This window comes from Anoplophora glabripennis, unplaced genomic scaffold (assembly GCF_000390285.2).
Source record: "Anoplophora glabripennis isolate ALB-LARVAE unplaced genomic scaffold, Agla_2.0 scaffold195, whole genome shotgun sequence".
Lineage (NCBI taxonomy): Eukaryota > Metazoa > Arthropoda > Insecta > Coleoptera > Cerambycidae > Anoplophora > Anoplophora glabripennis.
In genome coordinates, this window is record NW_019416334.1 from 26,356 (window position 1) to 52,726 (window position 26,371).

A 26,371-nucleotide genomic window follows, 5' to 3' on the forward strand; every position below is an offset into this window, starting at 1 on the left:
TAGAACATTTGGGGGATACTTATATTGATCAAATATTATGGCTAGAAGAACAGATGTTCCAAACAGTAATTCCATTAAGGAATTATCTTAAATTAGATACGCTTACGACAATCAACTAATCAAAATACAATTTAATCTAGTGTTAACCTTACTTCGCCCTTTAAGGTAGGTATTTTTAATAATCTTTTAGAAGACGGGGCCATTAGTTTTGTAAATGAGCCTTGCATAATTCGCACTGAAAATATCTAAATAAATTATAGACCCACGCTACAAGAAAATATATCTTTAATTATTATTAATTGTGTTCCTTAGAAAATTACGGTAAAAAGTTACAAAAAAAAATTGTTTTCAGAACAGAATTTGAGAAAAGAAACTTGCGTTTCTTAAGGTCAAAGAAAGTTAATCTCCGTTTAATAAGACGACGTAAAATAATAAAAAATATATTGATCTGCCAGTGTCGAGACGGAATTGCCAACTGGTATTGCAACTAGGGTAGGTCCTGTTTAAACGAGTATTAAAAATTTGAAGCATTTGGCATATGACAAAGTTGAAAACGATTGCATTCATTCTGCTGCCGCAGCACTTTGTCTACACTCCCCATGTATCAATTGCATATTCACTAACTCTTTATTGTTGTAATTATTCGCCTATGTATTAAAATGCTAACCACTAATAAAAATAGCACTCGATTACTACAATTTTACTCTCTCTAGTGTTAATTAATCCATGTTCCTAATAAAAAAATTAAGAAATATATAGATGGCATCTGATTCCTTTTTAATCAACTCTGTTATAGTTGATAGCCAAGTATGATTGTTATTTATACATTTTATGAAATAATTTGGTAGGTTTAAATCAGGAAAATTTGTAGGTCATTGACAGTTTCTTGTCAATTCTGAAAAGAACACCACGAAAACTAGTTGCTTTGCGCCATTCCAAATGCCACCGTGTAAAATTAACTGAATATTTTTGTGTCTGTGCCCATAATTTATTAGAAAAGTTATGTTTATCGTTTATAATGGTAATTAATTCTACACTTGCAGCAAAGGCTGTCTACAAAGGGACACCGGCCGATGTCGTAGTGTGTCTGAGCCGTTGGAATTTTAAAAAAGCAATTATACACTTATTAGCTTAAGTAAATATGCGCATAAAACGCCTGTAAATTTCCACTGAACGCATTCGTGAGAACAATTTGTCGAACAATGCGACAAATAACGATCAATTTATCGCGCTTTCACCGCGTTCAATACTGGAAGGTCAATGGTGATGGCCACCTCTTGGAAAAGTAGCAAAAGAAGAACGCGCTGCCGTCGATCGGGATGGTCGCCTTTCCTCCGGTGTTGAGATGTTTTATGAGTCTCAGGTGTCATTTTCACTTACAGCTATCCTCTTTTCTGCGTAGGCATATTTTTTTTTGTAGCAGTAAAATTACAGTACTTTCGGATAGTTTTCACTCGATAACAAATTTTACTTGTCCTTATTTTAAGGTACATACAATCAAAGATTTAAAAAAAATATATAATAAACAAGTAATACGGAGTAGAAATGCTATTAGTCCAGACGGTATCTGTTTCAAAAAGTCCATATTTGGGTGAATTGTATATCCACGGAGATTTTTGGCTTTATAACTTTCAAATATCACTAGAAAATTTTTATATGCGCATAAAAAAAACGTGGGATTAACTTTTGGCGGCACAATAGTAAAAAAAAATTCGAAAAATATCATATTTTTCTTCCTATTTAATTATGTATCATTTCAAGAGTTGATTTTAGACGAAAATGGAAAAGGAAAAAAATGTTTGTAATAAAATTTTTTTACAAAATATGATTGTTTACAAATCGAATGATTAATATTGTAAAAATCGAAAAAATCGCCAAATATGGGGTTAAAAAACATTACTTTTTGGGGTCTTTAAATTGGGTATAGGACCTTCATACTTGGCTCAAGAAAACTTCATGTTATGTAGAATTATCACACCAAACATTGGTCGAATTTTTGTACTTATAAACAATTAGAATAACTTTGTGAATATTCAAACAAATCAAATTTTTTAAAGCAGGTTTTAAAAGTTATTGAAAAGACGCTTCTTTTAAAAAAAAAGATCGATTGGTCAATTAGTTACGTAGTTATAGCCGATCAAAGTTAACCGTCATTTACACTAAATGTACTGGGACATCCGGGCAAATTTTTCGAAAAATACCTTTGGTGTTCCGAGTACTTACCAGGTCTAAGTTTGCAATACTTTTCTATATTGGCAACGTACTTTAAAACGTGTTTAAAGTTATTTATGCGAGAAATTAAAAAAAATCGTACGGGTGGTGGTGGCGGGGGAAGCAGAGAGCGCGGCCGCTTCGGCCTGCTCGAAATTGAATCGGCGAGTTCAAAACCACGACGCCCTTAAACAATTTTAATATCTCAGCTTCTGGAAGTCCGATTTTGATGATTTTTTTTTTTCAATCAGGATTTAAAAATGTACACACATTTTTTTTTAATTTATGAATGTATATTATATTTATACCCAAACCAAAACAGATACCGGCTAGTCTATAGGTATGCAAAATATAAACATAAAATATGTATATGTAACTATAGTTAATAATCAGAATAATAGTCCAGTCGGTATCTGTTTTAAAAGTAGATTGTATGGATGTTTCATATAGTAACGCTAATTTTTGTTGGAAATAGTTCTAAATATTATGTAAAATGATAATTGCAATATGCGCCCGCTGAAAAAGTTGTGCATAATTGCTAGCGCAAGAAAATGTAAAAAAAAAATAAAAAAGGTGCATTTGTCTCACTTCTTTCATGTATAACTCGGAGAATGTTGACATTAGAGAAAATAGTCAAAGGAAGAGATTCTCTTTAAAATAAAAGCAATATGAAATTTGTATGTGCATTATTGTTGCTGCAATACAGTATTGATCGAAAAAAAATTCGTGAGAAAGATGTTTTTTTTTCATGAATTTATTTCGAACTTTAGAGCTGCCATATAAAAAATATGGTCCTGAGTATTTCATGATATGTTAGTATTGCAGAAATTTTTTCATCGAAATCGGCCGGGTAGATTTCGCACAATTCAATTGTTAAGAAAATACACAGAATTATACTTATTCTTCAGTTTTCTCTCACGGTACAACCAATAATTATTTTGAGCTTCTAATTTTTATACATACCCTTTGGAGTCTTAACTATCAATCCCCATTTAAAAATTTTCGATTTTATCCATTTTAGCAACAAATTAGCATTTTTTCAAAATTTCTTTGAAAAAATACTACTATAGCTGGAGCTATCGTATTTGCATATTCTTCAAATGTAATTATAGGATGAAATAGAGGAAGGATTGACAAACACAATCCACTTTTGATCTTGTGGATACGATGAATCGTCATCAAGATATGAAAGCTCAAAGTTGAAGTGAGTTTACGACAAAACAACGTACTGTACAATAACAATCGAAAGTGATTTTGATTGTTTAACGCAAAAACTTCATATCTATGAAAATTTGTTTAAATTGGAAATGTACTTTAACTGTTCCGATGCAAAAAACATTGGTACATTTCATAGGAATCGAGCAGTCAAAGAGTGAGAAGTGGGGGGACTATGTGAGCGAAGCAGCATAATTCACTCGCGTAATTTCAAGCAGTTTTTTGTCAGCTTCTACAACAAATAACGAATCTAATCCCTATTATTTTAAATAAATAAATTCACGAAAAAACATCTTTTCTTACGATTTTTTTTCGGTCTATTCTGTATTGCAGCAACAATAATGCACATAAAAATTAGATAATCTCAAAACGAAACTTTTTTTCCTCTCACTATTTTCTCTTATGTCAATATTCTCCGAGTTATACATGAAAGAAGGGAGAAAAATGCGCTTTTTTAAATCATTTTTACATTTTCTTGCGCTTACAATTATGCACAACTTTTTCAGCGCGCGCATATCGCAATTATCATTTTAAATAATATTTAGAATTATTTCCAACAAAAATTAGCGTTACTATATAAAACATCCATTCCGAAACAGATATCAACTGAACTATAACTACTTTTTCGTGTTTGAGAGATCAATTCATCCACAAAGAAAATGGAAGTGTTCATTTCTCAAAAATATTTAGGTATTTTTACTCTATTATGATTTATATTTTAGCCTCCTTGCAAAAAGGACAAAATTAATTTCAGATGAGACATTTTCCTATGTTTAAGATACTGTAAATATAATAATATATATGTAACATTTAAAAGAAGGTTGTTTGAAAAGTAAATATTTAACAAATTTTCCCTGAATAAATTCCAAAAAAATTGAATGTACATTATATAATGGAAATAGTGTAAGAGAACAGTATTCTAACTTAGGCTGAATTACAGCTATATACAATTTCTAATGCGTTTTAATTTGAAAATAATTTGCAGTTTCTTATTATAAGCCATGTTTTTAACGCATCCTTAACTTCACTTAACTGAAAAGGAGAAAGCTGAATCAAACAAATCCTAGGTCTTTAACTTCACGTCTTCTCAATATATTTCTTAATTTATCCCGTAGGCAAACATAATTGATTTTTTTTGCGAGTGTAAGCAATATTATAAATCTGTCTCTGTAGTAAGTAACATGAGACATAGCGGAAAAAACTTTTAAATGAGATCATACATAAACAATAAAAAATCATAAGGGACCAAGGTTAGACCCTTGAGGTACACCAAATAAAGCAACTACACGTTAGATATAACGATTATAGAAAACGTATTTCATTTTGCTATGCTATATGACTTGAAGAACTACAAAACTGCAATAGTAAATTGCTAAATAAAAATAATTTCATTTTTTTTGAGAATATTGTGAAATACAGGCTTCGCTTCTCACTGCAGGGATCTCGGAAACGGTAAGAGATACGAAGTAGCTTAAATGGGAGCAACGTTACATAATCAGGGAACCAACATTATGCCTCTAAAAAATCAAGGCTAACATGATTAGGTTTCGAAATATTAAAAAAAAAACGAAATTTTGGAAATCCGTTTTTGTTTCACGTGTGATGGTAATAGTTTAAATAACTAGGTGGATTTCAAAGGGTCTAACGACACTTAGAATGTACGATAATTCAATAAACATAGAAATCGAAATAAAAAAATTTAGATAAATTTGGAACGAATACATTGCAGTTCAATTTTTCGAAAAAAAAACATCTGAATCTGGTTTGGGCTGAGGTAGTACAGTATTAGGGGTCATGAAGGCTCGAAAAAAATGTAATAAAATGTCCACGGTCCTATTTAAAAAAATGAGATTGATGATGGCCCTGAAGAGACGAAACGTTACGTATAAAAATTGATTATGCCATTCGATAGAGGTCTAAAAGTTGCCATGAGAAAGTGTTCTTCCTTTTTCAATGTCACCTCAAACAAGGCTGAAATGAAACAAAAACGGATTTCCAAAATTTCGTTTTTTTCAAATATTTCGAAAACTAATCATGTTAGCCTTGATTTTTAGAGACATACTATTGGTCACCTGATTATGCAACTCTGCTCCCATTTAAGCTCGTACCGTTTTCGAGATCCCTGTAGTGAGAAGCGAATTTGTAACAACCTGTATACATCAAAAGCTTTTGCGAAATTAGCATACATCGTGTATATTAATCAGTTTCTTAATAAATTTGTTACTGTGGATTTTTGACACAAAAACATGTTTAGGTTGTGACAAAAAATTTCTGACTACAGGATAAATGCCACTGTATAGTAACTGACCTATAGTTACTAACGTTCCCACTTTTGAGTACTGAACATTTTTGCTGAAAGCTTGAGGATTGAAAATTTTAATAGCTCTTACAATAGCAATTCTGTCATGTTCTGTTGTTGAGATATTCTTTAAAAATTGTACGAATTAAAAGTATATAACTGAGGTCAAAAGTATACCAATAATTAGGTACAAAAATATGTTCCATTTTATTAGCTATGTTCTGTCCAAATTTTGTCCGTGCAACTCTCTTGGTTTGAACAATGCCTATGTATGTTTTCAGCCACGAAAATTGAATAATTTCAAATATTTCGAATTTTCACCACCAATAACGACGGTGCAAGCATTTTTAACACTTTAATCACAATATTACACTAGTCATACAAATTTTGACTCATATTTTCTATTAAATCGCCGTTTAGACCATTAATTTTATAGAATTCGTGATAGTAACAACGCCTAAGTCAATGCATCTGAACCACAAAAGAAGATTAGGTTTATTAGAGCATGAAAAATGTACTAAATGATTGTTTTAGAAAGTTATATAATTCAGATGTTCACAATTTGTTATAATGTCTGGTATAAACGTTGGTATTATGTGGAACGACAGGGATTTTCCTAATGACACTGGTTTAATTTGTTTTTAATAGGATTTTAATCCGTTGTTGTGACAAAAATTTCAATGTGAGATATTACCGAGAAATTTAAAATGAATACGTTTGCTTACGTTCTTTGTAATAATAAGTAATTATAATTTGTGTAAAGACCTGAGGTAATGTTGCACAATTAATGTCGATAACTCAAAATTTAATCTATAGCACGTATATTTAAATATATTAAAGTCGTTATACTGTACAAATTCATAATATCGACAAATTCTTTCACATTTAGCATTTCAGTCAAGACTTGCAAACTCTGTGTACTTCAACTTGTGATTTATGATCCCAATCGAAAAAACAACCATAAAGCAAAGTGTTGTGCATTTCAACGCTTGCAGATTGTTTAACATTAAAATTGAAAGGTTGCCCTGCATTACTGCAACTTTGTAGCGAATATGTTTTTGGAAAACAGTTGATGGATTTATTTTCAAAGTGAACTACAAAGCTTGGTACAAAACATAGACAATCTGAGTACTTAGATAATGCTCGTTGCAGTCTATATAAGCTGTGGCAAATTAAAAACAGATGAAAACCAAAAAGGAGGAAACAGCTCCCTTGCTGCTTCTCAAGTTAGCGAAACCAGATCTTTTACGATACAGTCCTTCTCGGCAATGGTGTAAAAATCCAATAAGGCACACATAAAATGACACTAACGTTGAATTATTTCTTACAATTAGCCTAGCAGCACATAGCAAGAATTAGAAATATATTATGTCCTGTATCTTGAAACTCCAAGGAATATAGTTCCAAAGATAAACTGTTTTATGAAATATCTGAAAAAAGATAAAAGGTAACACAAGTTAGATATTTTTTATTTAATTCCAGCGAACTACTACTTGAGTCATGCTATAGAGAAATAAAAACGCTGAAGACGACAATTTCTGGTCGGATTGGGAGTAGTATACATCAAAAGACATGGAAAATTCATCAGAATTCCTTTGTTCCACTTTAGAATAACTCAAAAAGCACCAAAACATTTACAAATTATGTCAAGCTTATCGAAATATCTTTAGAATATATTAAAATGAATGAAAACAGCTCTCTTCCTTGGTTAATATTTGGTAGAGTTTATTAAATGGTGTTTAAAACTTACCTTTTTCGAGATAATCAGTTGTTTTTGAAAAAATCACGATTTCAGTTCTCTAAATGAGGCTAGATAGCGTCTAAACCGAAAGAGTTAGAAACCTGCAGTTTTCGCAGTTTGTTTTGGCATAAATTACTCTATCTTGTCATCTGTGAGCAAAACGTGAATGTTATTCAGACTGGACATTCATTGGGTCATACAGTAAGTGGCTACATTTTTGGACAACCATAAGTTGTCCAACTACCAGTGTCCATAGTACTTCCATGATGAACATCCATTAGCTGTCCAAAATATTAACAATAATGGATGTTTTCTAAAAAGAAGGTATACTTGGTAAATGTCGTTTTGGCAACCTTTTCTTGGATATCTGGATTTAAATGTTTCATTTCATGAATTCAGTATTGCATTCTTTCAAACTTTATTCAAACTTAGAACTGATCCAAACTAGTCCTAAAATTTTGAAGGATGTTTAGAGGCAAACGAGCCAACAATAAAATAAAAAATAATACAGTTCTAAGCCTGAAAGTGTGAGGGAAGGCAATAGTGAATTCATTAAATGAAACATTTAAATCCAGTTATCCAAGAAATGGTTGCTCAAAACGACATTTACCAGGTATACTTTTTTTTTATAAAAAACGTCAGAGAATAAGAATTTTGGATTAAAGATTCAAAACACCATAGCACCAAAAAGTTATAACAATTTCAATGAATGTAAAGTATTCTAGGTGGTGCCCTCTATAATTTACCGTAAGTTCGAACCATATTTCAGTTTCTCATGCCAGAAAACTCCCCCATATCAACTTTTACGTATTTACTACAATTAATAAAAAAGTTAGTGAAGAAAAAATAAAATTGTAACTTCAATATCTCGGAAAATATCAAATTTTGAACTAAGGTAAGTAAGTTCAGCATAAACTTATATATAGGTCCTATATTAAACAGCTAGTAATAACATCAACTTAATTTTGAATACCTTATATAAATTGTACTTTCATTCTGTCGATAAAACAAAACAAAAAATGAGCACACAATACAGTTCTGTATGAAGCTAATTTTCTTACCTTTAATTAGGGCACTATTATATTAAAAATAAAACAAAATCAGTTTTGTATGAATGTTTAATAGTTCATTACTAAGTAGTATATTTTTTATTTTCGAAAACGGCCCTTTCCTTGGCCCGTCTCAAATATTTTTTTACAGCTTCGTCTACCAACTTCCGGTCTCCAATATCGCATTTTTCTGCAGCTTCTAAAAAGATAACCATTATTAGCTTCATATGTCTTTGATTGTTTTTTCAAAAATACATGTTTGTTTTTGTCTAAAACAATAGATACCAATCGATTTATTCGTCCTTCCGTTATAACTTATAAAAAAATATATTGAGACCCAAATTTTTTGTTTTTAAGTTCAACTTACTAATAATAACTTCAGATATTTTTAGCTTCTGAAACGCTTTTTTTTCCTTTGTTCCAAATCATGTAAAATTTTGGGCCAAATGATTTGTTATAATGAGAGACAAAACTCTTCTTATGAAGTCGTATGTGCTGCTTCCTCCAATTTTTGAAAATTTATATACCTAAAAATAAACATAAAACTAAAAATCTTAAGAATATTATTTCAACCCATTGATATGTTTTATCTAAATGACGGGAAGAAACATATTCGTACAGGGAAACTGCAAACATGATGTACAAGAGTAGAAATGAGGGAAAACGGAAAGGAAAAACGTATAATGTTTTGTAAAAAACATTGCGAATTATTTGACATTTGACAATAATTCAATGCGGTCATTACTACCAACTGCGCCGAACTTAAGATAGATTGTACTACCAACACAGAAATATACAAAACTTTAGTAATAATTTAATTGTATGAATATATCGAATATAAATCTTTTACTATTTGAGTGAGATTCATATGGACCTAGCGTCCAAAAGTAGACATAAAATGGTCAGGTAATGTACACACATTAGTGGATATCCATTGTATGATTTTTTGTGTAAATTCCATGGACATCCATTTTAAGTCCATGGACGATCGGATTAAAACTGGACATAAAGTGGACGTACAATGGATATTGTGTGTTATCTGGGCACTGTATTAGCATTGTATTAGCTATGTCCTGTCCAAATTTGATTAATGCATCTCTCTCAGATGCGAAAATTCAATATGTATGTTTGTTTCAGCCACGAAAATTGAATATTTCCAAATATTTCGCCACCATTAAGAGCAAATGATCGATGAAAAATTATTTTACTTTACGGTTTGCAGAAAAATGTTTTTTTGTTCCCCTTTTTTCGCTCTAATTTAACTGAATTATTCCATGTACAATCAAAAATTTATATCTAAATTCGACATGTCCTACTTTCGTGTTTTATTCCATTCAAAACATAGTAACTTCTATAAATCACACATCTTTGTCAGATTTAATTTCCCACAGCAAAATTTCTCCGATCTGCTTCCAATATGGTCCACCAAGAATTTGCTAAACCCATGTGAATGTCATCGTATAACACACAAACAGCTATCTGTCACTCTGATATCGCGGTGTTATGTTTAATGCTCACATGAGAAACAACCGCCTTTGTTGAAGATCGTAATTGACACAATTAGCCGAATGATTTACCGCCCGCCTTTATGGGCAATGAACCATGGAGGCAGCGATGGGCAGTTTACGGTCATTGTTTTCTTCCGAACACAAGTCGCTGCAGTAACCGTAAAGATATTTTTTAATTAAAAAAATCGTCAATGCGTAATTGTCGTCACGAGGAAGTGAAGATTTTATTAGCGGTCGCCGTTAGATCGATTATTTTTTTATGGCGTATTTTGTTGTTGAAGGTGTTCGCGGACAAAGAAATAGTCGGATGGGATTTGTTGCACTCAGATTTTTCGCACCGTAACTTTTTGAAAGATCCTTAAAAAGTATGTTTTGAATTTCAGTTTTTAAGGATATTAGTGTATATATTTTACGAAACACGTCTTAGTTCTTACATAAATACTTCTAAATCCTTGCAAAAATAAATTTATTTGAAGTTGTTCATGTCTATAGTTTCTATGTAAATTGTACACAAGGGTCAGATTTAATAGGAAAATTTAATAGGAAATAAGACTGCATTTGATATCTTCATCAAAAACCCAGACGTCTTTAAAGATTTAGAAATGCTGAGCACTGTTTCAACAAAGATGGCTTTTGGAGTCTCCACTAAATTTGTTCTTGCCCTTTTTAAAAATAAAAGTGCATCTATTAAATCATTAAATAAATTAAGATACCAACTTACTATGGACACCAATAAAGCAGCTCAAAACTACCACCGACTGATAATGCATTTCAACAACATGTATTAAGGTAAAACTTAGAAAAAGCCCTTCATATAGGTTTAAATTTTTAGATGCATCTACCAACTTAAAATATGGATGCCAGTATACCATATATAAACCCAATCAAATATGGATGAAAAGAAAATAATGAAATTATAGTGCTCGTACTTAGTACTAAAGACCCTATTCCTAAAGATATTAGGAAGTTATTAACTATATTTTGTACTGACAAATCCTGACAAAATAGTTAATGTATATGTTTAAAAGAAGGCTTAAAATGTTGTCTACATTGCACTTGTTAAAATTGTAATAATAGCCTTCTTCAATGTTCAAATGAAAATACAGACGAAGCAGATATCTAAAGATTTTTTTCTTATGAATGAAAATAATTACCTTTAATGTAAGTGGTCGTCAATAGTCTGAATGAAATATTATTTTTTTGTTACTGGTTTCAAAAACCTAAGTATTCTTCAGCAGCCACATATATTATAAAATTGTTATAAAGTAAAAGTTATAATAAAATTATACAATTCATAAACAAATATTTTTAATGGTAAACTTGATTTTTAGATTTTTTAAATTTTAATAATTACATATTACCTAAATGAATGAGTACTAATTTTTGTATCCCTATTACTTCTTGATTCATACATAATATCTTGCAACCAATTACTTAAAAAAATACATATTTATGATTTCTCTCTGCTTTGCATAAAAGTAACCAACCATAGTTAATTATTGACTTGGTAACATTGATTTATTTATTTACCATTTAAGCACTTCGGACAGAAATTATATTGATTTACTTACATAATTTTATATTCTTCCATAAGAGCAGTGTACTCAAATGAAATAGCGCTACGCTGCTAACTACAACCGTTAAAGATAGCGACTTTTTTTTCAAAAACTTTTGCAAACATTAGGTTATATGTCATTCACTGCATATATGGTGACTTTTTAGATGCAAGAATTTGTTATTCGGAATTTCCAAAAAGTCAACGAATTTTTCATAAATTGAGCGTGATAACTTCAAATCCGTTGACTTTTTGAAAATTCCAAATACGCCATAAGAACCGCTCAAGTTTTTACTACAATTGTATAAAAAAATCGAATCGATAACTTATTTCGTTCCGTAAATAATGCGCTATATGTTTGGAAACGCACGAATTTTCGAATGACTCCTCAACCATTCTTATGGACCATTTCAAAAGTTCGTCCTACTAAAAAAGTTGTATCTCCCATTTCTTATAGCTAAAAATATACTCTAGAAGATGGTATAAGTTTCATCTGGTTATACTTCAGGGTCACCTACTTCAAAAACTGAGCAAGTTCGAGAAGCGGTTTTACTCCACTTTTGAGGAGTGCCCTCATGAGGAGATAATCCTAGCTGAGGCTAGGTTATCTCTGTCATTTTAGTGCATTGTCATCAGAACTAAACAAGCATGCAAAATTTCAAAGTCGTAAGTTTAGAAGAAGTGGTTCAAATTTGGTTTGCAAGATTTGAACTAAACATAGGTGCGTATAAACAAACAAACATAGATGTGAAGTTAAATAAAAGTTTGTAAAAAAGCTTTGAGGTGACTACAATCAAGAACTGTAAAAGAGACGCTTATGCTTCCAAAAATAGAAGACTATGAAAGTGATTTGAATATTGAAACAGACAGTGTGGGCGGTCTCAATTCCAGTTATTGTCCATCATTGTGAATCTCAACGATGAACTTACTTTACTGACTTCGTGATTTCAGCTCGATGTTTGATGAATATAAAACTCCCAAATGGTCGCTAGGCTCTGCGAAGGTACTTTCTGCAATAGGGATAATTTATCTGTTATAAGTAAAAAAAACAAGAATTAAAAAAAAATAATAGTTACGATTATCAAAAGTTTCAATACATGGAAATCGAAGAAATTGTAGAAGTATGACGTTACAAATGATGTTATTAAAAATATCGACAACGTTACGAACATGCAGAAAGCTATCTTCAGTAAAAGATTGTCGATGAGTTTATCTTCGAGAAAATATATGAGTACTTATGTGTTTGTTAGATTTTGCATAGCGACGACTGTATATAAAAAAGTCGTTTCGTTTTTATTCATCTGAATATTCCAAAACGATTTCCTTTTCATAGTTCTGATAGATGCGACGATCTCGATACCGTTGCAGCATGAAATATCTCCATAACTACAAAAACAGGCCATAAAACCTTCGCCAAATCAAAAAAAGGAATTACCACAAGGAAGCCACATCGTCTCAGTTCATCAAGTCCCATCCGCCTATAATGCTCAAAAAGCCATAACGATATGCTCCGAGTATTCTCAGCTATGCTCAGTAGGCTCTTGCCGCCTTGCGACTGTCGTAATCAAAAGTAATGATAACAGATGGTCAGAAACGTGAAGTAAGCCAGAAGTTAAATTAGAAAAACCGCAAATCGAAAAAAAGTTGAGCGGTAAATTTGCGGTCAGAAATTCTTAAAAACGGAAAAAATATTAGTTACAAAATATATCTGATATACATACCTATATCATTTTGGAACACCTACTTATTAGAGTAGGTAAAAAAATCGTTGTTGTATTCGTTTGTTGAAATAAGCAAATTCTTCCAATTTGTGGGATGGAACTCATTTTTTGTAAAATTCAATTGGATTAGGGTATGGAGAAGTTATAGGTTTACTGATCTATTAAACGTCAATGGTAATATAAATCATTTTCTTATTAATTTATTTTTATCAACTGTTAAAGGCCCACAGTCACCATTTTTGACTACCATTGTATACCTCAACATTGCACTTTCATGAGGAATTTATAGAAAACAAGTAAAAAGACTGCACCGCCTGGCTATATGCCTTTATTATGGTTTAACTGGTTTTCTCATTTGTTAGTAATAATACTTGTGATGTGTTATTTGTAATAACTTGCGAGATTCCTTCACAAAGTGCAGTAGAGAAATAAAATAAGTATTGTCTAAGACATTTCAAATAAAAAAAAAATTCATAAAATTCATTTTTAGGTTTTACAAAGGTAGAAATAATCCAGAAGTAATTGTTTCGTCGAGCTACCCCAAATTAAAAAAAAATAAGGTTCTACGTTACATAGAAGCTGAGATATTACAAATTTTTCAAGCACGCACCGTTTTGAAGATCCATTGTCAGTTTTTTCCTGGTTGAGAGGAAGATCCCCCCCCACCACTCCCTGAAGGGCTACTGCCACGTACCTTTACTTTGACGGGCTCTGGATTGACCAATTATGGGCAAATTCAATAAAAATTAACAGGGCATAAAGTTCACAAAATGTTAACATTTCAGGTCTTAATGTTTATAATAAATTGCTTTGTGATTAAAAAAAAAAATGCTAACTCCGGACCTATTGGTCATAGAAACTTTTTTTTCAATTTGTAGGTTTTTTTACGAGCTTTCGAATGGTGTATATAACTTCTTTCAAAAGTTAAAAACCGCGGATGTATTTTATTTGTTTATTAGGGAAAAAAGTGCCTTTTATTTGTTAACAATTATATACTACTTCCAACTAAATTTGGAAACAAATTAATTTTTTTTAACTAGAGGATACTTGGTGTCCCTTCGAAGAAAATGATCCCAAAAAGAATGTTTTAGTCATAACCCTGCCCCCGGAATAGTCATTTGAAAATGGGTCTGTTTTGCAAAAATGAGATAAATAAATGGAATTTTGTAAAAACTGTTTGACCGATCGAGCCCATCTTTTGCACATCCCTTAAGGATATAAAAACTCACATTTTGGAAAAATTTGGTAAGTTAGTTTTTGTTAATTATTTAAAAAGTTATTATTATAATTAAAGAAAAACTACTTTTTTCGTTTAATTTTGCAATAAATTTTTTGTTTACAAAGCAATTTTAACTTATAAAGTCTCATTTTAAAGATGAGTTTCTCTGGATTAAATCGTCTGTTGAATATTTTTTACTAAGATTAATAGTTTCTTTACAATAACGCGTAGAACGAATAATGTATTTTTGACCTATTTGTTGATAAAAAACAATGACACTATACTTTTTTCATGACCCACGAGATGAAACGCCTCTTGTATTATCATTCCCAAGATTTTCCAACAATAAAATCAGTAATTAATAAATTTCAAAATGTTTCCTTTTCTGGATATAACAAAATTTGATAAACACACTTTACACATAACACAAAATTTGCATTGGAATATCCTTACAATGGTGATGCTGACCAGTTTCCTTTCACGGCAACAGTAATTTCTTCATATAATCCCACAACTGGATAAGTACCCTCAAAAAGGATCTATAAAATTATGCTCTACAAGAAGCTGCTCCTACATTTCGAATTATGTTTTATTACGTCTAAAAATAACCGTGCGTAAATGTGAAATTTACTCAATTTACGTACAATAATATAATAGAGAGGTAGCTACTACAATTCCAATAATCATCTAGCTGGCGGAAAGCTCGAATTAGCCTGTAACGTCATTAACGTCAACGTCCTGCAATACAATAATGATAATATTTCGTTCATAATATTACGTTATTAAATTTACATCTTCAATTGAAATGGCAGCGAGCAATGGGAAAATTGCTGCGTCGCGTCGCGATGAAATGTTATTAAACTCCAATTAAAGTTGCTAAAACATTAGGTACGACTAGCGAATCCATAGGTCATTGTTATGCGCTTTAATTATTGCTAACAACTTTGTAGCAGTGAAAAGGTGCCCGTTTCAATTTGCCAGCGAGTGAAGAGTTAATTGGGTTGTGGGAATCGCCTGAAGTGGATATTTATGAGATAGTGCCCGTACTTGGAAATATACTGGCTTACATAAAATAGGAATTTAAGCCAGATTTGTAAGTATATCGACAAAAAAGATTTTGACAGATCGGAAGTGAACACTTAGGAAAGACTAGTCTTCAAACGGGCGGTTCTTGAAGTTATATCCCTGTGGGAAAGTATTAATATCCCGGTGGTCAGGTTCTCATAATGTGATTAAGTATTCTTGTCAATGTATAAGCGTAACATAAAGGTAAACTACGTTGTGAAAATCTAAACAACAATGTTGGCAATGGAGAATCGTTAAATGTTTTTCCCAGAAATATTGAACCATATTTATGCATTTTAATTACAGCAAATGGTGAGTGCAGAACAGGCGGAATTATCTTCTTTCACTATTAATTAGTATTTTTGAAATTTCGCTGTTTGGTGCTTCTGTTTCGCTGTAATCAATAACTTTATTTGAACTGGTGAAGTAAAGAGTATTTAAATGAGGTGCCAAATTAAAAGGGTCCATAATTTTTTTTAGATGGTTCTCAATTTATTCAAAAATTTTTCGTGATACATGCGCTATTAACAATTGAGGCAGCAATCCCAAAAATGTTATATGTAATAAAATTAATAAATTTTCGAGAAAAACATGTTTAGAGTTACCACATTTGTTATGTAATATGCTATTGTATGTATAAAAGTCAATAAAGTCTATTCTATTCTATTCTATTAATAATATGCAAGTTTTTTGCTTGCATTCTCTCAGGTTGCTGTGGCTTGTTTGATTTGACAAATGCCTATTTATTCAGTATTATTGTGGTTTTCATAGTGTTCTTATTACAGTTATTTATTTTTTGCAATAGTCTTACGAGCGCACTATGGGCCAGGAACTTGAAAAAGTAGTCAAAATACTGTTCCAATTGAAAATTGAAATATATAGTTTTGAAGTGGTACATAACAATATTTTTTCTTGATTAAAATACTAATTAACATTACTGATTGCATCTAACAGTAGTAGGAGTTAATAACAGTAACTAAATAATTTTGGAAGCGTCCTTTATATATTTTTTTATACTATGGGGTTTGTACAGTTTCTTCGTACGTCAATTTTTTTTCTAAGTTGTGAATCACCCTGTTTCAAAATTAATTTAATTTTTAATTATCATCAGTCAAAATTAAGTGAGATAGAAAACTCGATTGCCTTCTAGGATATCTAGCATACATGTTTATAAAATAGCAAATTTTGAGGTTAGGTATAAATATATTTTTGTTACGCCACTGAATGACTATTACTAAATAAATTGAGAACTAATTTGCAGCTGTAAACCTGCGAGTAATATAAATTTGTAATTAACATCTACCTGAGAATAAATGAATTATAATAAGTTATTATTAGTTCCATAGTGTGACAATAACCGTAACAAAAACCTGAATATTAAAAAATGAGGACGTTCAGAGAATTTAATCACTTTTTGTAGTGAAATTAACCACCGGATAATTTACTTTTAGCAAGATTATAAATAGATTTTCAAGACAAAATCGAGTATCTGTCCACGTTAACCTTTGCTATCAACTAATTATTTCATTACTTTATATGCTATTTCTTCCATAACTGCTGGCTATGTAAATACATAAATTACTGGAACTGTATTTCTTTTTTTCTTCAGATACATTAGTAATTCTTTCATTGTACAATTTTCCTGGATTTCTATTGCTTCTCTGTCTGAGCCAAAATCTTCTCTTAGTGAAATTTTATTGTAAACAAACAAACAGGGAAATACGTTGATACGAAGTTAAAAGAAGTCACCTAAAGTATGTATACCTTGCATATGTACTTTACATGCATTTATTGTATACTTTGCATGTATATTTTCTAGGCATACATGGAAGAAACAAAGAATTATGTTGGCACGAGATTAAAAAATACGAATCACCTAAAGTATGTGTACTTTGCATGTAAACTTTGCATATACACTTTGCATGTATACTTTGCAGACACATTTTGCATGTATACATTGAAGAAACCGGGAAACACATTGGCACGAAGTTAAAAACAACACAAATCACCTTAAGTATGTATACTTTGCATGTACACTTTGCATACATGCATTGTATACTTTGCATGTATACTTTGTATGTACACATTGAAGAAACGTGGAAATACGTTGGCACGAGGTTAAAAGAACACAAATCACCTAAAGTATGTATACTTTGCATGTGTACTTTGTAGATATACTTGTATACATTCAAGAAACAGGGAAATACATTGATACAAGGTTAAAAGAACACAAATCACCTTATATACTTTGCATGCATGCATGTATACTATATCACCTTATATGTATACTTTGCATGTATACTTTGAAGGTATACTTTGCATACACTGAAGAAACAGGGAAATACGTTGGCACGTGGTTAAAAGAACACATTACCTTAAACGTGTATACTTTGCATGTACACTTTGCATGCACACATTGTAAACTTTGCATGTATACTTTGTAGGTATACTATGCATGTATATATTGAAGAAACAGGGAAATGCGATGGCACGTAGTCAAAAATCATCTACAGGATAGCGACGGAGCGAAATCACCAGTTGTGGACCACAGGGTATCCAGTAGAACTTACTAGTAGCAAATTTCTAATAAAATAGGGAGGATTTGGGAATTGTGTATTGGAATAGTTTTAATCGCGATTGCCTTGAACTACTTGGAATTTGGAAATAACTTATTCCTACAAATCAAGAATTGGACGTCATAATCCAGTGAGTTCAAACTATGCACCGGGACACCATAGACCAGTGTACTCAGGTGATATAAATACAGACCACTGAACTTAATTTTTAGTTTAAGAATTTTTTTTGAAGAAGTCTACATCGACCCGAAGTCAGCTGCTGATACAAATACCTGTTTTTTAAGTGCAATTGTTTCTTTCTTTATACGTTTTAGTAGCTTTCTCTTTCTATTTTCGGAAATGTATTTATGGCATTTACCTGGTTCCTATATTTTGTGTTGAAGTGTATCAAACACAGGTATGCATGCGATGGTGGTGTGTGAGCGCGCAATGCGATGCCATGCGGAAGGCACGCATTTCGCGGAAACCGATAAGATCGTGAGTCTTTGTGCGTGCTGTAATCGTTCTTTTACATGACTGTGTGAACGTATTTTTACAAGAAAGTGCATCTTGGATGCTGCGCCTTGCGTTATCGTGTACATCGCCATTAAACTTGGCCCCGTTTCGAGGATATCGCTGAAATTTATCAAAATATGTGCAGGCAGGGTCGAATTCTTGGAGGACATTCCAAGTTCAACAGTTTTAACGGCTTTCTTCAGCTTTCGTTTGTCAGTTTTCAAGGCTATCTCTATATCCGTTGCTATATCTGAGTGACACAAGGCCATAAACTGATTTTTAGAGGCAAAGGGTTATGGAGTATACGTGAATTTTCTCTTTGGTTGTAATTTTCTTTTCAGCACACACAGGATTTTAGAAGATTGCTAAAAATGGTTGAAAATCCTGAATAATTGCGAAAAGTCGACTATTGAGCTTCAGCAGTGTTTTCAAAATAATTTATTTAGACTAGATAAAACTCTAATCTTACGTATTTTAATAAATTTGCCTTTTTGGTCCTCCGTAACTGAGTCATTTCCAGTATTTTTTATGTATTTTTGTTTTTGTAGTGATTGTTTCGGTCTTAACTGTCAGGGATACTTGGTAAGCCCTGACTGCTGCCACAAATTGATTGATATGGTTTTTAAATTACCAGAAACTTGTCAATTATGGTCTGCATATTTAATTTTCTGCAGGACGAATTTCATATTTTCATAACATCCTTTTAATGTGATTGAGTCTGCACTAAGAATACAGACGTATTTATGTCTATTGTGTAGTGGTACTGCCTTCAAACAGTGGCGGCTCGTGACATTATAAATAGGCCCCCGTGGTTTTGCTACAAGGTGGACAAGAAAGAACAAAAAAAGAGCTGCAGGCAAAAATTTTTAAATTTTCAAGGACAAACGACTAAATATATCTGGAAATTTTTAATCGCATTTGCAATATTATAGAAAAAAAAATAATACGCAACTATTTGGATATTTTATTAATCCGCTCTCAAATAATAAATAGGAATACATTTCCACGTCATTTTTTATTATGGAGATCGTCACCAATGGCCCTACTATAACCGTAAATTAAAAAATTGTATTATTAATAATAATATCAGAACTTTAAAAATTGAATTTACAATAAAATTAAGTAACAGAGAAAAAAACAAAGTGAAATATTTACCTAATAATTAACAAAATTGTTCTTACTGGGTTTATGAATATTAAAAAATGTGAAAAAATATAAAGCCAAATTTTACAGTAAGGCCCGACCTCAGTTGTTTCATACGACGATCCGCCACTGCCTTCAAGCTATGTTTCGAAGAGTCTATGAATAATCTCCATAATTTGAAAATGTTAGGACTTAATTCATTCATCGAACCATGAATATCTGTATAGTTCAAAAAGCTTTCGTCTTCTTTATTAAAGATCTTTCGAAAGTCCTTTTCTTCGTCCCTATTCTTCGGACTCGACTCTAACAGGAACATCATTATCCGAAGAACTGACGTACATTCTTTCACCATCAATCACTCGTGGTCTTCTAATTTTGGCATCAGCCAGATAGCTGGTAGTGTGTATTTTTTAACTGAGTACTTGAGTAAGACTAATGAAGAATTCGGATTCATCTCATCAAAATAGTAGAGAGCCTAGTGGTATCTCCAGGTCAGCCCACTTTTTTTTATTTTGTATGCCCGTGTCCAACGTCCAATCATATTGACGACATTAGCAAGTACCAATCAGAACATTAACAAAATGCAATTTTATGGATGTTACTTTTTGTGATCTATTTTTAACATCTGCTGCGAGGCTACACGCAAGTCTGTGTCTATTTTTCCGTACGGATTACGACTTCCCGCATTTACTTTATGACCTTTTTACATGCGCCAGTTACACTCTCATTGATGCTAATTGTCGGGTGTTATGGTAAATCCTGTATCGCGGAAGTGACTTAAATAGTTATTTTTAAACGACGAGTTCACGTAATGGCAGTTGCACGCATACACCGTACGACATGGAAAGGTATAGACATTTCATCCATGGGATTACCAAGGTCTAAATTTTGGGATCTCTGATCTTTGAATGTAAATTTCCAATAATTTTAACATCTTAAATAAGGAGGTACCATACATACCCCTTCTAGGTAAATAGTAAATTTTGGTTTCTGTCAACAAAGCATTTATGACACTTCCAGTCATATTTAGATGCAGGTTTAACCTTTAAAATACTTTTGCCCTCTTTGTGTCACTTCCAATGTCGAGCAGTGTTTGTGTTTGTCCACGGTGAGACGTCAACGGACTGTCGCCGTTGATCGTTGACATGCCGAGATGATAATTTCTTTAATTACTGGAGTTTTTTGGGTCGCGACGGGATTTATTCTTGCAGATAGTTGATTTTATAAGTATGATGTGTTCCTGGTAGCGTTAGTCATAGTAAATTGAGTTCTAGATGATCCAAGAGGTTCTCTGAGGGTCAGAAATTCCAAACAGAGAACGCTGAATTTTATGAATTATAAAGCAGCGGACTGAGACTGAAAAAACAATGTTATTGTTAATATTGATTTAAAAGATCAATAATTGGAAGTTATTTATTTAAATATATTTTTCTAAATATACAAACAAAAAAATATAAAAACTAGAAAGTAGAAAATATGAAAAATGTTACCTTTCTTTTGAACTGAAATCAAATATTATGCACTTTTTCCCAATCATTCTGCTATTTTTCCGTGACTAAGAATTTACTTATTTGTCTTTTATGGAATTTTTCTCACTGATAATGGAATGATATATGACACAAGGATAGCAACCTTTACTTTGTACCTTGTCAAAAAGGAAATTGCAGTTTAAAAAGTGGTATTACTGATTCATTTTGCATTAGCTGTTATTAAAAGGAAATTGTAACTCATTTGTTAAAAAAATTGGAGCAGAAATGCATAATGTGAAACATTGTTATTAATATCTTATTATCCATTGTCGAGACTAATAATAACCACAGTTGTTGAATATAGATTATGGCATTATCAGTAGCGGAAATTGGACCATTATTATTGTTAATCACTTTCTTGGTCTTTTTATTTGTATTGAATGTAATGTAGGATAATTACAACAGCCATTTATCTGTGAAAAGAAGCAACAAGTAGAAAAGGGGTCGCGCTAGTCAGCTTGATTTAGATGAATCTTTAAATTAATGTGATAATTAGAAATTATTGTACTGAAATTTTTCAGACAAATAAACTTAAGTCGCAATGTAAAGATTTTTGATGAAATGCATCTTTAGTAGTATACAAATAGTATTCATTTTGGGTATAAAAAAAAGTAGAGAAGTATAGAAAGAATATTTGAGTTGATTATTTTCGTTTATTCAAATTTTTGTAGTCAGCGCCATCTTAACATCACCAGCATCAACTTACTTTAAACGAATACAGAAATCTATATGCGATTACCTGCGTTGATTGAAATATGCTGTCATTATTACGTTACTTGTTTCTCGTTTTTTTAAAGAGTCAAACTGTTTAATTCTGAACCAGTGCAACATAATGACGTTTTATATTGTATTAACAGATGTTTAAAAATAAAACTGTCGTCTAATTAGATATTTCTTTCTATATAAATGCATGTTCTACACTGTGGGGTGCGAGCGCCATCTCTTCGCAAGTAGCATATATTCAGTAATAGTTTCCTTTACGAATTTATATAATATTTACATTAACGCTAAACCGACAGATGTCGCCAGCATGCTACAACTATTACGTTGATTAATTATAAAGCCACTAAAATAACTTTAATTTGTACAATCCATTCGTATGTACAAGCTATTATGTCATTAATTTAAGTGAAACTCAATGTATTTTTGCACAGCATTTTAAATAAAATTAAAACTGGTTAAAAATCAACACATAGATACCTACTTAAACAATAACAGAGTAAAGCATATAAAATATATATTTAAATATATAAAACCGTCATTTAATGACCTATATTTACAAGACCTATGTGAAATTTTTGCACACGAGGCCTGACCATTAAGATCACCTGTCTTTGTCACTCCTACCACGGACTCTCTTCTTGATCTACACATCTCGTGGACAATATGAGTTTGATCAAGCTTGTATACTATTTTGAGAGTAAACCAAGACCAAAATAAAAATAATGTATCAAATACTAATTCTTGCTGCTTGTTTGGTTTCAATATTTTCGAATGGACGAAAAAAGTTCCTACAAATCTGTACCCGACAACGTTTCGTTTTCGAGATACAGGGTGTTAAAATTTAAGAAAAAAAATCGATTTCTTTAATTGAAAGAAAATGGCCAAAGCTATTTCGTTCCAACTTGACACGAGGCTGTAAATTTTAATTGTCGACGTGTGTATATGCACGATAAAGTTTTATTACGTGCAGGGGCGTACTTTCAGGGATGAACGTAGTAAATTTTGTACCTTTTTTTCTTTTAAGCTATTTCAAATTATGTCAGAATAGGAAAAGCTTTTCAAAAATGTACTCTTGCTGTATGTTGTTAGAATGCAATGTTTACGAGATAAATGATAAAATTTTAGACCAAATTATATTTTAAATAAATAATTAATGATCAAGTAATTATGTTATCTATAATTGAAGGTAAGTGTATTATTTATATGGCTTCCTTCAACTGTTTTTTGCAATTAGAAATCAACCAGCTACTTTCATTAATTTTGAACACACTGTAATATAGAAAACGAAACATTCGTAATGTGTTTAAATTGAAAAATATTCTTTAAAAAAGTTTCCGATCTGGAGCGAAACGTTAGAATTTTAATAAAAATTATGGCTGCTGTTTTTTTGGACTAGCGGTTAAACTAGAACCTGATACCTAAGAAAAATAATCCAAATTATAAGACAAAAGGTTCAAGAAGATTTCCATATCTATAAATTTATATACCTATCACTTGTAAAATAAGCGGAGGCAACAGTAATAAAATTATTCTCAATTCCTTGATTTCCTTCACTACTTTCATCTTAGAAAAAATTATAAAAAATATAAAATTATTAGGCAACTACAGTGAGAAAAAAAATTACAACCTTAATTGAAAGTTAACACCTTTCATGAAAGCTTTAAGAGATCATTATTTTACATTTTGGACTTAAAACAGAAACACTGTTTTTAAATTACCGCATAATAACACCTAATAAAAAATATATGGGGGAACTAAGGCATTTTTTAACTTCGCACAGCAGGAAAGTCGGGTGGCCATTGCAGGATTCACTCCTGCAACAGTATCGATATTCCCCGAAGCCAATGACAACGTGTAAATGTAACAGAATGCGCGGATGGCAACAGTGTAGCGTCGCGACGCCGCTATTGGACGCCCTGCCCTGCGAATAGAACTGTAGCAAAATAATTCGGAGATGAGCATCAAGCGAGCAGAATTTTAGATAATTCACATATTCCTACTGGCTGCAGATTTGAAAGTTTCTTAAATTTGTAATTATTTGTCTAAATATTGCTTGAATTCGTCGTTTTTGGTATCATTGCATCCTTTTTTGTTCCGTTATTTTATGATATAATGAATAAAGATCGCTTTTTAAAAAGCGCATGTATTATTTTAGTAAGTATATACCTGGGACACCATATATTTTGTCTATGACATTAAACGAATGGATAATATCCTAGATAAACATATAGGAGTGGCTATGCAGTCTCACAATTTAAGATGACTTCATGTGATATCTAACCTTAATGTATGTTATCACATCGTAATCATCAGGTCATTTTAGTACAATATACTGTATATGTCACGCTAGTAATACGGCTATATTTAAAAAAATATATTATGGTAATTTCTCTACCGGAGAAGTTTTGCAACAAATATTAAAAAAGTAGAAATTACGAAATTAGTAATTGCCTTAATGTAGTTTTTTTGCACACTCAGGTAATTTGATACCTCTACTGAATTTGATGACATTTGTAAAAGACGTTTACAAATTAGTGATTTGTATTTATCGTCGATCATCAGTGATTTAATTATAATGATTAAAGACAATAATATATCATGTCTCGATTAATACTTGGTTAAATAAACGGCTAGTTAAATTGCTATCTAAAATTACGTATTTGTAGTGTACAATATAGGTTATGGCAATCTATTCGTCCGATCAGATCACCGATTCCTTTGATCGAGACCTAAAATATTGTCTGTATGGACTTTAATGCAATGATATTTAAATTAAAATTTAAAGAGAATATAAACCAAGTCTGATTAAGAAATTACTCAATAATAGTTAAATTTAAATCATATGAGAAGAAAAGTCAACTTTAAATTAGTTTTATATACTCAGAATAAAGTCAAAAGTCATTCGATGGACAGTTAGCAGCAACTCATTTCTGATGCAATAGTCAGTTGTACTAATACTAATAAAGTGAACATTTCACTCAATCGGGTGCGGACAGAAATTGAGACATTATTGAGTAAAATTGAGTGACATTTGAGTGAAATTTTTTTACTGTGCACTTTCTGTCACCGTAGAATTTTCTCGAGAATTTCCTCGTAAAATCTTGTTTGAAAATTGATTTTTATTTTCCATAGAGTCTTCGATATATCCCTCGGCCACAGAAGACGAACGCCACCCACCGTACCTTTTAAGGCCTAAAATATCTATTCTTTAGTTTTCCAGAATAGCGGCAGAATTCCTTCGGAATGTCCGGTATAGGTTGAGGATACCGGCAATTTCAAGCCCTTGCAATTTTATTGGGCTAACTTCCTACGATATTTCTACCCACTGGACTACCTGGTGCATGACCTTCCCATCTCGCATTGCCAATAATAAGTGAGTTGACTTTGCCTGATGCTTTCCTAGTAATGCTTGACATTTTTTATAANTCGATCATCAGTGATTTAATTATAATGATTAAAGACAATAATATATTATGTCTTGATTAATAGTTGGTTAAATAAACGGCTAGTTAAATTGCTATCTACAATTACGTATTTGTAATGTACAATATAGGTTATGGCAAGCTATTCGTCCGATCAGTTCACCAATTCCTTTAATCGAGACCTAAAATATTGTCTTATTAGTTTATGGACTTTAATACAATGATATTTAAATTAAAATTTAAAGAGAATATAAACCAACTCATTTCTGATGCAATACTCAGTTGTACTAATACTACTAAAGTGAAAATTTCACTCAATCGGGTGCGGACAGAAATTGAGACATTATTGAGTAAAATTGAGTGACATTTGAGCGATTTTTTTTTACTGTGCACTTTCTGTCACCGTAGAATTTTCTCGAGAATTTCCTCGTAAAATATTGTTTGAAAATTGGATTTTATTTTCCATAGAGTCTTCGATATATCCCTCGGCCACAGAAGACGAACGCCACCCACCGTACCTTTTAAGGCCTAAAATATCCATTCTTTAGTTTTCCAGAATAGCGGCAGAATTCCTTCAGAAGAATGTCTGGTATAGGTTGAGGATACCGGCAATTTCAAGCCCTTGCAATTTTACTGGGCTAACTTCCTACGATATTTCTACCCACTGGACTACCTGGTGCGTGACCTTCCCATCTCGCATTGCCAATAATAAGTGAGTTGACTTTGCCTGATGCTTTCCTAGTAATGCTTGACATTTTTTATAAAATTCCAAATAATTAATGGTCTTCTTTCCTTGATTTGTCGGTAATATTTAGGTACTATTATAAATGTACCCTTATCTTCAATGTCATTTATTTTAGCTCATAACCTTTCTGGAGACTTTAGGGTTTCATTTCTCGA